This window comes from Miscanthus floridulus, chromosome 2 (genome assembly GCF_019320115.1).
Source record: "Miscanthus floridulus cultivar M001 chromosome 2, ASM1932011v1, whole genome shotgun sequence".
NCBI lineage: Eukaryota > Viridiplantae > Streptophyta > Magnoliopsida > Poales > Poaceae > Miscanthus > Miscanthus floridulus.
In genome coordinates this window covers 10,225,931-10,237,299 of record NC_089581.1, presented here as the reverse complement: position 1 = coordinate 10,237,299, position 11,369 = coordinate 10,225,931, and the positions used below count along the sequence as shown (strand labels likewise).

Sequence of the window (11,369 nt, the reverse complement as noted above, 5' to 3'; positions counted from 1 at the left end):
ACATCCTCGGAGCATGGCAGCTCGGGGACGCGGTTCATCCCCTTCGAGTGGATGCGCGGCGTCCTGGACGGGAGGGCGGCTCAGGGCAGGCGTGCCCAACCTGGTGGATGCCGGCCGCCTCCCTCCACGTACGTGCGTAGGAACGACCACGACGACGACGACAGGGGCCCTCGCCCCAGGGAGGAGATGCAGAAGTCCTCCAGGGTCCGCCAGCTGTTCCCAGGCTGCTCCTCTGAGAGGTCCGTGCGTGTTCGCACGCGCTCGCCGCCGACATATCGCCAGGCGCTAATGGGGGAACTGGAGCCGGTGGAGTATGTGGAGCGCGGGCGCACGATGGCCCGCTCTCCGTCGCGGTCCGGGCGGGAACGCGACACCCTAGAGCACGCGACGTACGAGTGGGAGCGACGCCGCTCGCGCTCCCCTCCCAGCCAGGGGCACGGCTGCAGTGGAGCAGCACTTCTTCGACCCGCTGATTACTGAGCCAGCAATGCCGGCCTATGGTGGCCGTGAGTGGGATTCTGACCCCATGGTGCAGGAGTCTTTGGCGGCGCCGGTGTACAACCACCCGGCCATTTGCTACTACCCCGATGGTGACGATCGCGGAGTTGAGTCCCCAGTGTACGTGCCGGCGCCGGTGCACAACCACCAGGCCATTTGCTACTACCCCGATGGTGACGATCGCGGAGCTGAGTCCCCAGTGTACGTGCCTACCTTGGGCCCCTTTGCCCCTGGTGGACCGTTGTCAACACTGGGACAGGGGGGAGATGACATTGTTTTCGGCCTGGGTGCCCAGGTGTCGCCGATGGCTCAGTTGGTGGAGGAGTCCCAGGTGAAGGAGATCTCTGATAGGGTGACCAGGATGGACATCGACGGCACCCCTCGGTCAGGTATGATAATCGAGGCTGCTGGTGGAGCAGCAGAGCTTGCTGATGCAGGAGGACTGGGCGCTGATGAGGCCACGGTGGAGGACGGTGGGCAGGCTGTGGCTGGGGCATCGGGCGCTGCGGCGTCCGTCGGCTGTGCGACTTTTTGCAAGGCGATCTTCAAGGACACTACTGCACCGCTCCTGTCGAGGCCGGACAACCAACAGCTGCCGAGGGCGACCAGGAGCCGCAAGCGGCTGATGGTGGCCACCCGCACCAGTCTTAGGTAGGCTGCCCGACCTTCGCCGGTACCGGTCTCGTAGAGGGCGCAGCAGAAGCTCATGAGGGAGCTCCAGTTCATAGACACACCTGCTGCACCTCCTGATTCGGCGGCCATGGAGTACATTGATCTGTATGGGCAGGACCTACCAGACCAGGCTGTTGACATCATCAGAGCTGCTGCTAGGCTGGGCGACAAGAAGCTGGCCAAAGTCCTTGCGGCACTGGCGGCTGAGGCAAGTGCTGCAGAGATGGAGGTCCCATGAGGAGCCAGTACAACAAGGAGAAGAAGAAGATGAGAGTTCCTGTTGTTTCCAATGTTGTGTAGCTTTGTGTTAGTGCCAGCAGCAACCGGCCTTAAGCTGGTAGAGTTAGTCCACTTTCAACAAATGTTGTTTCGTGTTAGAACTGATGGTCGGCTGGGGTACAAGCTCCTGGGTGGTACTGTAGGCGGAGCGCTCCATAATGATCAGATGAATGGTGGTGTAAGCTTCTATGTTAAGTCTGTAGCAAGAAAGTTTCTGTTTGCTGGCCACTGTGTGCATCTTGCCTGGGATGGTCTTTGGGGGCTGACTAAACCAGAACCTGTTTGCTATTCATATGTCAATGAATAACAACGAACTCAAATTTCTAAATTGGAATGTGAGGGGGCTCAACTGTGCTGCAAGAAGAGTGGCAGTCAAGCTACTAATCCAGCAAGCAAGGCCACACATTGTCTGCATCCAGGAGAGTAAATTAAGCAACATAAACTCTTTTTTGCAAGCTGAATTCCTGGGACAGCATGGATGGGGTTTGGAATACATCGAGGCTGATGAAACAAGGGGGGGTATTATTGTTGCTTGGAATGATGACTTCATTGTGGCGACCCAGCCGGTCAAGAAACCTCAGAGCCTGACTTTGAGATTGACTATGAAATTAACCAATGCCTCTTTCATATTGACAACTGTATATGGTCCGACTGAACACAACTCAAAGAATGGCTTCCTATCAGAACTGATTAGCTGTCAGCCTGCGCAAAGTACTCCATGGATCTGCCTTGGGGATTTCAATTTGATCTGTGATGCTAGTGACAAGAATAATGGCAATATAAATCGTACTCACATGAGAAAGTTCAGGAGGGCGCTAGACGCAAGCGAGTTGTTTGAGCTTAGATTGTTGAATGGACGATACACCTGGAGTAATGGGAGAGCCTCACCAACGCTGGTTCACCTAGACCGAGTATTTTGCAACCATGACTGGTCCAACCTTTTCCCGGAGATTGGCCTACAAGCTCTCTCGAGTTCCCTCTCCGATCACTGTCCGCTATTCTTATGTAGCCAAAAACAACAACCGAGGAAAGCTACTTTCAGATTTGAACATTTCTGGATAAGGATCCAAGATTTTAATGAAGTGGTCTCGCAAGCCTGGGCCAAACCTATTGCTGGCATCAATCCAATGATGAGACTACACAATCGCCTGAGGATAACCGCTTCTGATCTGAAAGCTTGGAGCAAATCTCTTTTCAGCAATGCACGATTGCAACTCAACTTGGCAAATGAAGCAATTCTTCGGCTGGAAACCGCTCAGGAAACCAGACAGCTCTCAAAGACCGAACTGAATCTTTTGAAGGACCTAAACACCAAGTGCTGGGGTGGGCGGCGATTGAAAGGTCAAGACGATGACAGTGTTCGCGACTGACCCAAATAAGAGAGGGAGATGCGTGCACAAAATTTTTCCATCAACGTGCTAACGGAAGGCGAAAGCGAAACCTGATTGCTTACCTCAAAAACCAGGAAGATGTAATCGCCTGGAGCCATGAGGAAAAGGAAGAGATCTTGTACCGTTTCTACAATGACCTTTTGGGTACTACGGTTCAGCGCACACAAAGCATAGATTGGAACAACCTACAGCTATGCAGGATTGAGGACAATGATTTAGATATGCCTTTCACTGAGGAAGAAGTGGAACATACCATCAAGATGCTCCCTGCAGAAAAGGCTCCGGGACCCGATGGTTTCACTGGAATTTTTTACAAAAAATGCTGGCTGACGATCAAGGATGACATAATGACAGCAATGAGCTCCTTTTACAATCTACGGGCAGGACCTCTGGAACATCTCAATGGAGCCAATATTGTCCTAATCCCTAAAACTGAAACACCTGAGTATGCGAAGGACTTTAGGCCCATTAGCCTAGTGCACTCCTTTGGAAAGCTGATAACAAAGACTCTGGCCATCAGGCTATCAAGACATATGGACCATTTGATCTCATCTTCACAGAGTGCTTTCATCAAAGGACGCTGCATACATGATAACTACATGTACGTGAGGAACCTGGCGCGAGCATATCACCGAACTAAGACGCCGACGTTGCTTTTCAAGCTAGACATCTCAAAAGCCTTCGACACGGTCTCTTGGGATTATTTGATAGAGATGATGGAACATCGTGGTTTCAGCCCGAGATGGAGGGATTGGATATCCTTGCTGTTGTGCTCTTCACGCTCGTCCATCCTGGTTAATGGCACTGAAGGGGAAGGAATTAAACATGCTAGGGGTTTGAGGCAGGGTGATCCCCTATCCCCATACCCGTTCATCCTAGCAATTGATGCGCTTCAAAAGGTCCTGGAGCTAGCGACAAATGATGGTGTCCTCTCCCCCCTGCGTGGAAGATGTGCTAAAATTAGACTTTCTCTATATGCGGATGACGCAGTCATCTTCCTGAACCCAAACAGAGAAGAAGTCGCATCCTTACTGAATATCCTCAGTCATTTTGGGGCGACGACTGGGCTGAGATTAAACTGGACAAAATGCTCAGTAGCTCCCATAAGATGGGCCGGTATCAATCTGGATCAAGTTTTAGAACCATTTGCAGGCCTGAAGGTGCATTTTCCAATCACTTACCTGGGACTACCATTGACCTTGGGGAGACTGAAGATTGTTTATCTCCAAGGAATTTTAGACAAGGCAAGAAAGAAGCTAGCTGGCTGGCAAGGACGCTTACTGAATCCGGCAGGGAGAAGAGAGCTTGTGCGCTCAGTCCTCAGTGCGATTCCAATTTATATGCTAACCTCTCTCAACGCACCAAAACAACTACTGGAAGATCTCGACAAGCTAAGAAGACGATTCCTGTGGGCTGGAGATGGAGAAATCACAGGTGCAAAATGCAAGGTGGCTTGGCCTTTGGTTGCAAGACCTATCTGCCATGGAGGCCTCGGAATCTTAGATATGGAGAGGTTCAGTAGAGCATTAAGACTGCGCTGGTTATGGCTAACGTGGAGCAGTACAGATAGACCGTGGGCTAGGATGCAGCTACCTGTGGATGAGAAGGACATCGCCCTTTTTTCGGCGGCAACCAATGTAATCATAGGCAATGGCAGGCGAGCGCCGTTCTGGACCTCGTGCTGGATCAGGGGGTGGTCACCGGCCTCCCTTTTCCCGAGCCTGTACACGCATGTAAAGCGGAAGAAAAGGACAGTGCGTGAGGCCGTTTTTGACGGTAAGCTTATTCAGGACATTGCACACAATCTGAATGCAGAGATATTGAGAGACTTTGTCGAGCTGTGGAAACTTATACACACCTTGCGTCTGGACCAATCATGTGAGCAAGAGGACACTATTGTTTGGACTCTTGAGAGCTCAGGCAAGTACAGTGCCAAGTCGGCCTATGAAATCCAGTTCTGCGGTCAGACTTTCTCCAATTTTCCAAAACTGATCTGGAAGGCATGGGCGACACCCCGCATCAAATTTTTCTTATGGTTGCTACTGCAAGATCGAGTCTGGACAGCAGCTAGGCTGCAGTTGAGGGGATGGGAAAACAACTATTTTTGTGCTCTGTGTGAAAGGAATTTGGAGACTGCCGTCCACCTATTCACGGAATGCCCGTTTGCGAGAGAAGTCTGGACGATGGTAGCAACATGGAGTAGTTGCCTTAACCTTCAGCCGGAGGGTTGGAACGACTACAGCGACATGGAAGAGTGGTTCTTTGCAATCACAAGTATCGGAACGAAAGCGGCACACTCACTAGCAATGCTGACTATCTGGCATATTTGGAAGGAAAGAAATGCTATTGTTTTCCAACAAAACCATAGCACCGTACAGGCACTGTTCGCCAAGATCAAGGATGAGTACTCCAATTGGGCGTCAGCAGGGGGAGGACCTTCCACTTCCTCAGGATTGAGATGAATCCAATGAGTAATTAGCATAGAACCTTTAACCTCCCAGGTGGCGGTCTGCCACTTGGGAGGGCGCTGCTCGCGCATGTATGTTGAACTCTATCTTCTACTTATTAATACAAGCTGGTAAAACCGGATCTTTCAAAAAAAAAAACGTACGATACTGTTGGCGTTGGCGGAAATATATTAGCCATCAATGCAATGCCAATGCAGTGGACTTTGACAGAAGAAAGTGATAGCTTCCGCGGAGTCACCAAGAATTTGTGCTGTCGATGAGAAAACAGGTCGCCTCATGTACGACAGGATCGGATGTGTTAATGTGTATGGAGATGCCTTTTAATTTCTTCTTATCAACAGAACTGAAACCTTTATTTCGCTTTATTTGATCTGACCCTGTTGTGTATTAAGTATTGTACTCTGTGATTTAATTAAGTTCACAATCGACTGTTTGGACCAAGTGGACTTTGATTTTAGTACCGCTTTCTCACAATATTTATAGGTACGACGAGAATTTCCCAAGAGTTAATAAAAGTCAAAACATCCCATCTCGTTCAAACAACATTAGCCAGATCAGGCTTCGCGTGCACATCTGCATTTTTGTTTATGCTTAAAGCATGGATCCTCTTGGATTCTTGGCACCTTCGCCATGATGAACCCTTGAACGAACTAAGGGCGGCATGGAAGTGTTGAGGATTCATTCTCATTGGGGCACCTTCGCATGCATCAACAGGTGAACTCTTGAACAAGGGCACGGATTTTGCAGACTAGCTTGTTGCAAGCCAGCCTGGGTCTGAAAGGACACGCCTAGCGCATAAGCTGTTAGAAAATTAGGCATTTTTATGGTCAATTTAATCCAGAAATAAAACATCAGCAGGTTCGTGACGACATATATGTGTATGTGTATATCACTAACAAACGCTACAGCATGCAAGTATAATATACCGATCGATACAGTAAGTACGCAAAGTACAGTAATCAGATAGTTAAGAGTGTATCCAGCGGAGGGTCCCATGCCGAGGGCATCGGAGGCTCCATTCGCACTAGACATAGTGCGTTGCTCGAAGTCGTGGACCACAGTCGATGCAGGAAGGTGTTCGTAGTGCAATCCCACGAACGGTCACCAGGAAGAAGACACCTTACTATTCTGCGAGCGATCACCAGAAAGAAGACGTATGCGACGTGGACAAGCAGTCGCGAAATCGCTCCTCAAAAACCTAATCGTCGCACACCCCGTGCAAGGTTCGCAGGCGGACGAGGGTTCCGGAGGCACCTGCTCTCCTGTTGCTCCGTGCGCGCAGAGATACGGGACGGGGAAAACCAAAGGGCGGCTGAGATGTGGTCTCTCGGAAGCCAAGGAAAGATTGGACTGACGGAGGACTTCTACTTTTATGTCTGCGGCAGGGAGGGAGAAAGCCAGCCGAGGAACTCAGGAGACGGAGACACGAAGAGACGATAACTGGCGTAATCAACTCGTCTCCACCATAAAAGAGAGAAACTCCTGTAATTATGTGGATTAAGTGGCAAAACCTGGCCACGCCCACCCGTCCGCTCGCTCGCCGCCTGCCTGCCACGCCCATGCCCACGGCCTCAGCCCAGCCCACGCCCACGCCCACGCCCCGGCCCGGCCTGGCCGGTGGCGGCGGTGGCACGCATGCACGTGTGGCACTCCTGTGTCTTTTTCTCAGCTTCTCAATTAAGATGGATAATTTCCAACCAAATAAGCTGAGTCAACGTTCAGTCAAAATCTCGTACGGTATTAAACCATACAACGTTTAATGTTACGGACCATAGAGTTTTATTTGATTTATTAAATATTATATGGGCCAAGCCCATAATATATCCAATAATCCTCACCAAACTCTAGGGTTTGTAATAAAGTAGTCTCCGAACCATATTTCTTTTATATACCAGTGTTTCGATAGAGACTGTTAAGTTGAACATCCATCTAGAGCAATAGTTTCACTCAGTTACAACTGAACAATGGACTAAGCCTTGAAATGATAGTTTTATGTGAGGTGAATGTTACTAAAGTCCTTAGCTGATACTAGACTATAAAAGGCATCCTCTCTATTTGAAGCATATAAGTCATACTTCAGTGTCTTTCATGAGTATTTAGAGATCACATAAATCTCATAGACTGTGACCAACAGCCTGACTCATATAGGTGTGTTTCTCAAAAGATGTTATGTAGGACAACATATTTACTTTAGCAAGCCACTTGGAACACATTAAGGTAAAAACTAACCTGCCTTACAAAAAGGAAAGATATGCATCAGAAATGAGTCTTACTAAGGATCTTTCCTCACAATTTACTAATAGCTTGTTTCACCATCCTACTTTACGGGATCTCCGATCACATAGAACAGGTTACCACTATAGTAATTTTCATGTGGGTCTCAAACACATCTCTCTTGATGCACTTTCTATCATATTGCATGACAGACCCTTAGTGAATTGATATGCCAGATTGTTAGACGTGTGAATATACTTCAACGCTATTACTCCGAAGTTTTTTAATTTTCTAACAGATTTTAGTCGTCTCTTAACATGCCTTGTGGACTTCATGTTATCCTTAGAATTGTTAACCTTCATAATCATAGTCTGGTTATCGCAGTTCATAGAAATAGCCGGTATGGGTTTTTCAACAACCGGTAAATCAATAAGGAGATCACGAAGCCACTCGGCCTTAGAGCCAGCGGTGTCTAATGTTGTGAGTTCTGCTTCCATTGTAGACTTCGTTAAAATAGTCTGCTTGCAAGACTTCTAGGAAACAGCACCACCTTCAAGCGAAAACATATATCCACTTGTGGCATAAAGCACATCAGCATCAGAGATCCAGTTGGTATCATAATAGCCTTCCAGCACCTTCGAGTATCCGGTATAACGAATACCATAGCTCATAGTGCCTTTTAGATAGCGCATCACTCTCTCAAGAGCACGTCAGTGATCATCTTCTGGGTTTGACACAAACTGGCTCAGCTTGCACACAACAAATGAGATGTCAGGCCTTGTTGCACTAGCAAGATACATGAGCGAACCAATGATCTGAGAATATCTCAATTGATCCCTTGCTATTCTTGGATTTTTCCTCAATAGCACACTAGAGTCATAAGGTGTAGGAGCAGATTCACAGTCACTAAACCCAAAGCAACTCAGCACATTTTCTACATAGTGGGATTGTAACAGAGTTACCCCACCATCACCTTCTCTTAGAAGCTTGATATTAAGAATAACATCAGCCTCTTCCAAATCTTTCATTTTAAAATTATTAGATAAAAATTTCTTCACCTCCTCAATCACTTTGAGGCTAGATCCAAAGATTAGTATGTCATCAATATATAAGCACAAAATAACTCCTTCACCCCCACCATACCGATAGTACACATATTTGTTAGCTTCATTCACAACAAAGCTAGCAAATGTTAGAGTTCTGTTGAACTTCTCATGCCACTGCTGAAGAGCTTGTTTTAGGCCATATAATAACTTCAATAATTTACACACCTTGCCTTCTTGACTATTTGCTACAAACCTATCTGGCTGATCTATATAGATCTCCTCCTCTAACTCTTCGTTTAGAAAAGCTATCTTAACATTCATTTGATGAACGATAAGACCATAAAAGACTGCTAAAGAAAGCAAAACTCGAATTATAGTCAATTGGGCAAACGGTGAATAAGTATTAAAGAAATCCTCACCTTCATTTTGAGTATAACCCTTGGCCATAAGTCTTGTCTTGTACCTCTCGATAGTACCATCAGGCCTAAGCTTTTTCTTGAACATCCATTTGCACCCTATAGGCTTGCACATATAAGGACGATCAACTATTTCCCAATTTTCATTAGACATAATAGAATCAATCTCACTCCCTACTGCTTTCTTCCATAAGTCAACATCAGGAGAGGAATATGCCTCTTCAATGATCGTTGGTGTGTCATCCACAAGGTACACAATATAGTCATCACCAAAAGACTTTGCAGTCCTCTGTCTCTTACCTTTTCTAGTGACTATAATGTCATCCTCCTCGGGATTTTGCATATAGGATTTCTCAATTTGTTCTATTGGAGTAAAATTTTTATGCTCATGGGGAATTATAAATTCATGACCAGTCGTGCTAGGTGCATTTTTTATGGGAAATTCATTCTCAAAAAATATAGCGTCTCTAGATTCCATGATTGTATCAACAGTCATCTCAGGAATACTAGAATTTATAATTAAAAATCTATAACCCACGCTGTGAATAGCATAACCAAGAAAAACACAATCAATAGTCTTTGGTCTAAGCTTTTACTTTTTGTTTATTGGCACATTCACCTTTGCCAAACAACCCCAAGTTCGCAGGTAAGAGAGATTTAATCTCTTCTTCTCCCATTTCTCGAATGATGTAATTTCTTTGTTCTTTGTGGGCATCCTATTCAGGACATGACATGCTGTCAATATAACCTCACCCCATCATTTCTTAAAATAGTCCCGAAGTCTCTAACATAGCATTAACCAAATCAGTTAGAGTGCGGTTCTTTCTCTCTGCAATCCCATTGGACTGTTGTGAGTATGGTGGCGTCCTCTCATGAATAATTTCATGCACCACGCAAAACTCAGAAAATTCATTTGAGAAATATTCTCTCCCACGATCGGACCGCAAACGTTTGATTTTCTTCTCAAGTTGATTTTCTACCTCAGCTTTATAGACTTTAAAATAATGCAACGCTTCATCTTTAGTTTTCAATAAATACACGTAGCAAAACCTAGTACAATCATCTATAAATATCATGAATTATCGTTTACCGCCTTTAGTCAATTCACCATTCATTTTGCATAAATCAGAATGAACGAGTTCTAATGGTGCCAAGTTCCTCGCCTCAGCAGCCTTGTGAGGCTTACGCGGTTGCTTCGATTGCACACACACCTGGCACTTAGAATCTTTGACTAAGTTTAATTTTGGGATTAAATTCAGATTTGCAAGCCATGTGAGACAGCCAAAATTAATGTGACAAAGTCGTGAATGCCATATATTCGACTCATCCAAAACATTAACATTGTTCACTACTTTATTACACGCATCATCAAGCAAAGATAAGCAGAGCAAGCCTCTGCAATCATAACATTTTTTCCAACAAATACTCCATGTCTCGACACAATACATTTATTGGACTCAAGCACAATTTTAAAGCCATCGCGACACATTGGAGAACTGCTAACAAGATTCTTCTTGATGGAGGGAACATGCTGCACGTTCTTTAATAACAACGTCTTTCCCGAAGTAAACTTCAGAACGACCGTACCAACACCAAGAATACGCGCATGCGAACTGTTCCCCATCAGCAAGGCTCTAGTCCCGCCGACCTTATAGGAAGTAAACAAAGAAACACCAGCACACACATGAATATTAGCACCGATATACATCCACCACTCAGGTGAAAGACAAACTGAAAGAACAAAAGGTAAAAAATTACCATACCCAGATGTTCCTCCTCCGGTCTCGTTAATCACCATGTTTGCTGATTTTTTTTTCTTGCTTATATTTATGGTCTAGACACGCACTTGTCCAATGCTCATCACTCCCACAAACAAAGCAACCTTCACCTTTCTTGTTGTTTTTCTTCTTAAACTCAGCAGTTTTCTTAGGCTTTGTATTATTGTTCTCTTGCATGTTCTTCTTCTTTTTATTACGGGATGCAAATGAGTTTTTCTTCTACACCATATTGGCAGCGAAAGACTCAACTCATTTTCCACGGTTGTCTTTTGCTCTCGCCCTCTCCTCAACATCAAGAGATCCAATAAGCTCAGCCACGCTAAACTCTTGTCTCTTGTGTTTTTGAGAAGTAGCAAAATCCCTCCAAGAAGGTGGCAGCTTAGCTATTATACTGCCGGCCACAAACTTATCGGGCAACAAACATAGAAAATATTCTAGTTCCTTTGCTAGCGCCTGCATCTCATGAGCATGTTCCACTACAGAACGGTTTTCAACCATTTTGTAGTCATACAGCTGCTCTATAAGGTACAGCTCACTACCAGCATCAGAAACTCCAAACTTTGCCTCAAGAGCATCCCATAATTCTTTACCTGATGTGTAAGATATG

At 46.0% G+C, this 11,369-nt stretch overlaps 1 pseudogene; it reads left to right on the top strand.

The window, feature by feature from the left end:
- The first annotated feature begins 487 nt into the window (after positions 1–487).
- On the top strand, positions 488–5,437 carry LOC136536081 (uncharacterized; annotated as a pseudogene).
- The last annotated feature ends 5,932 nt before the right edge of the window (positions 5,438–11,369 follow it).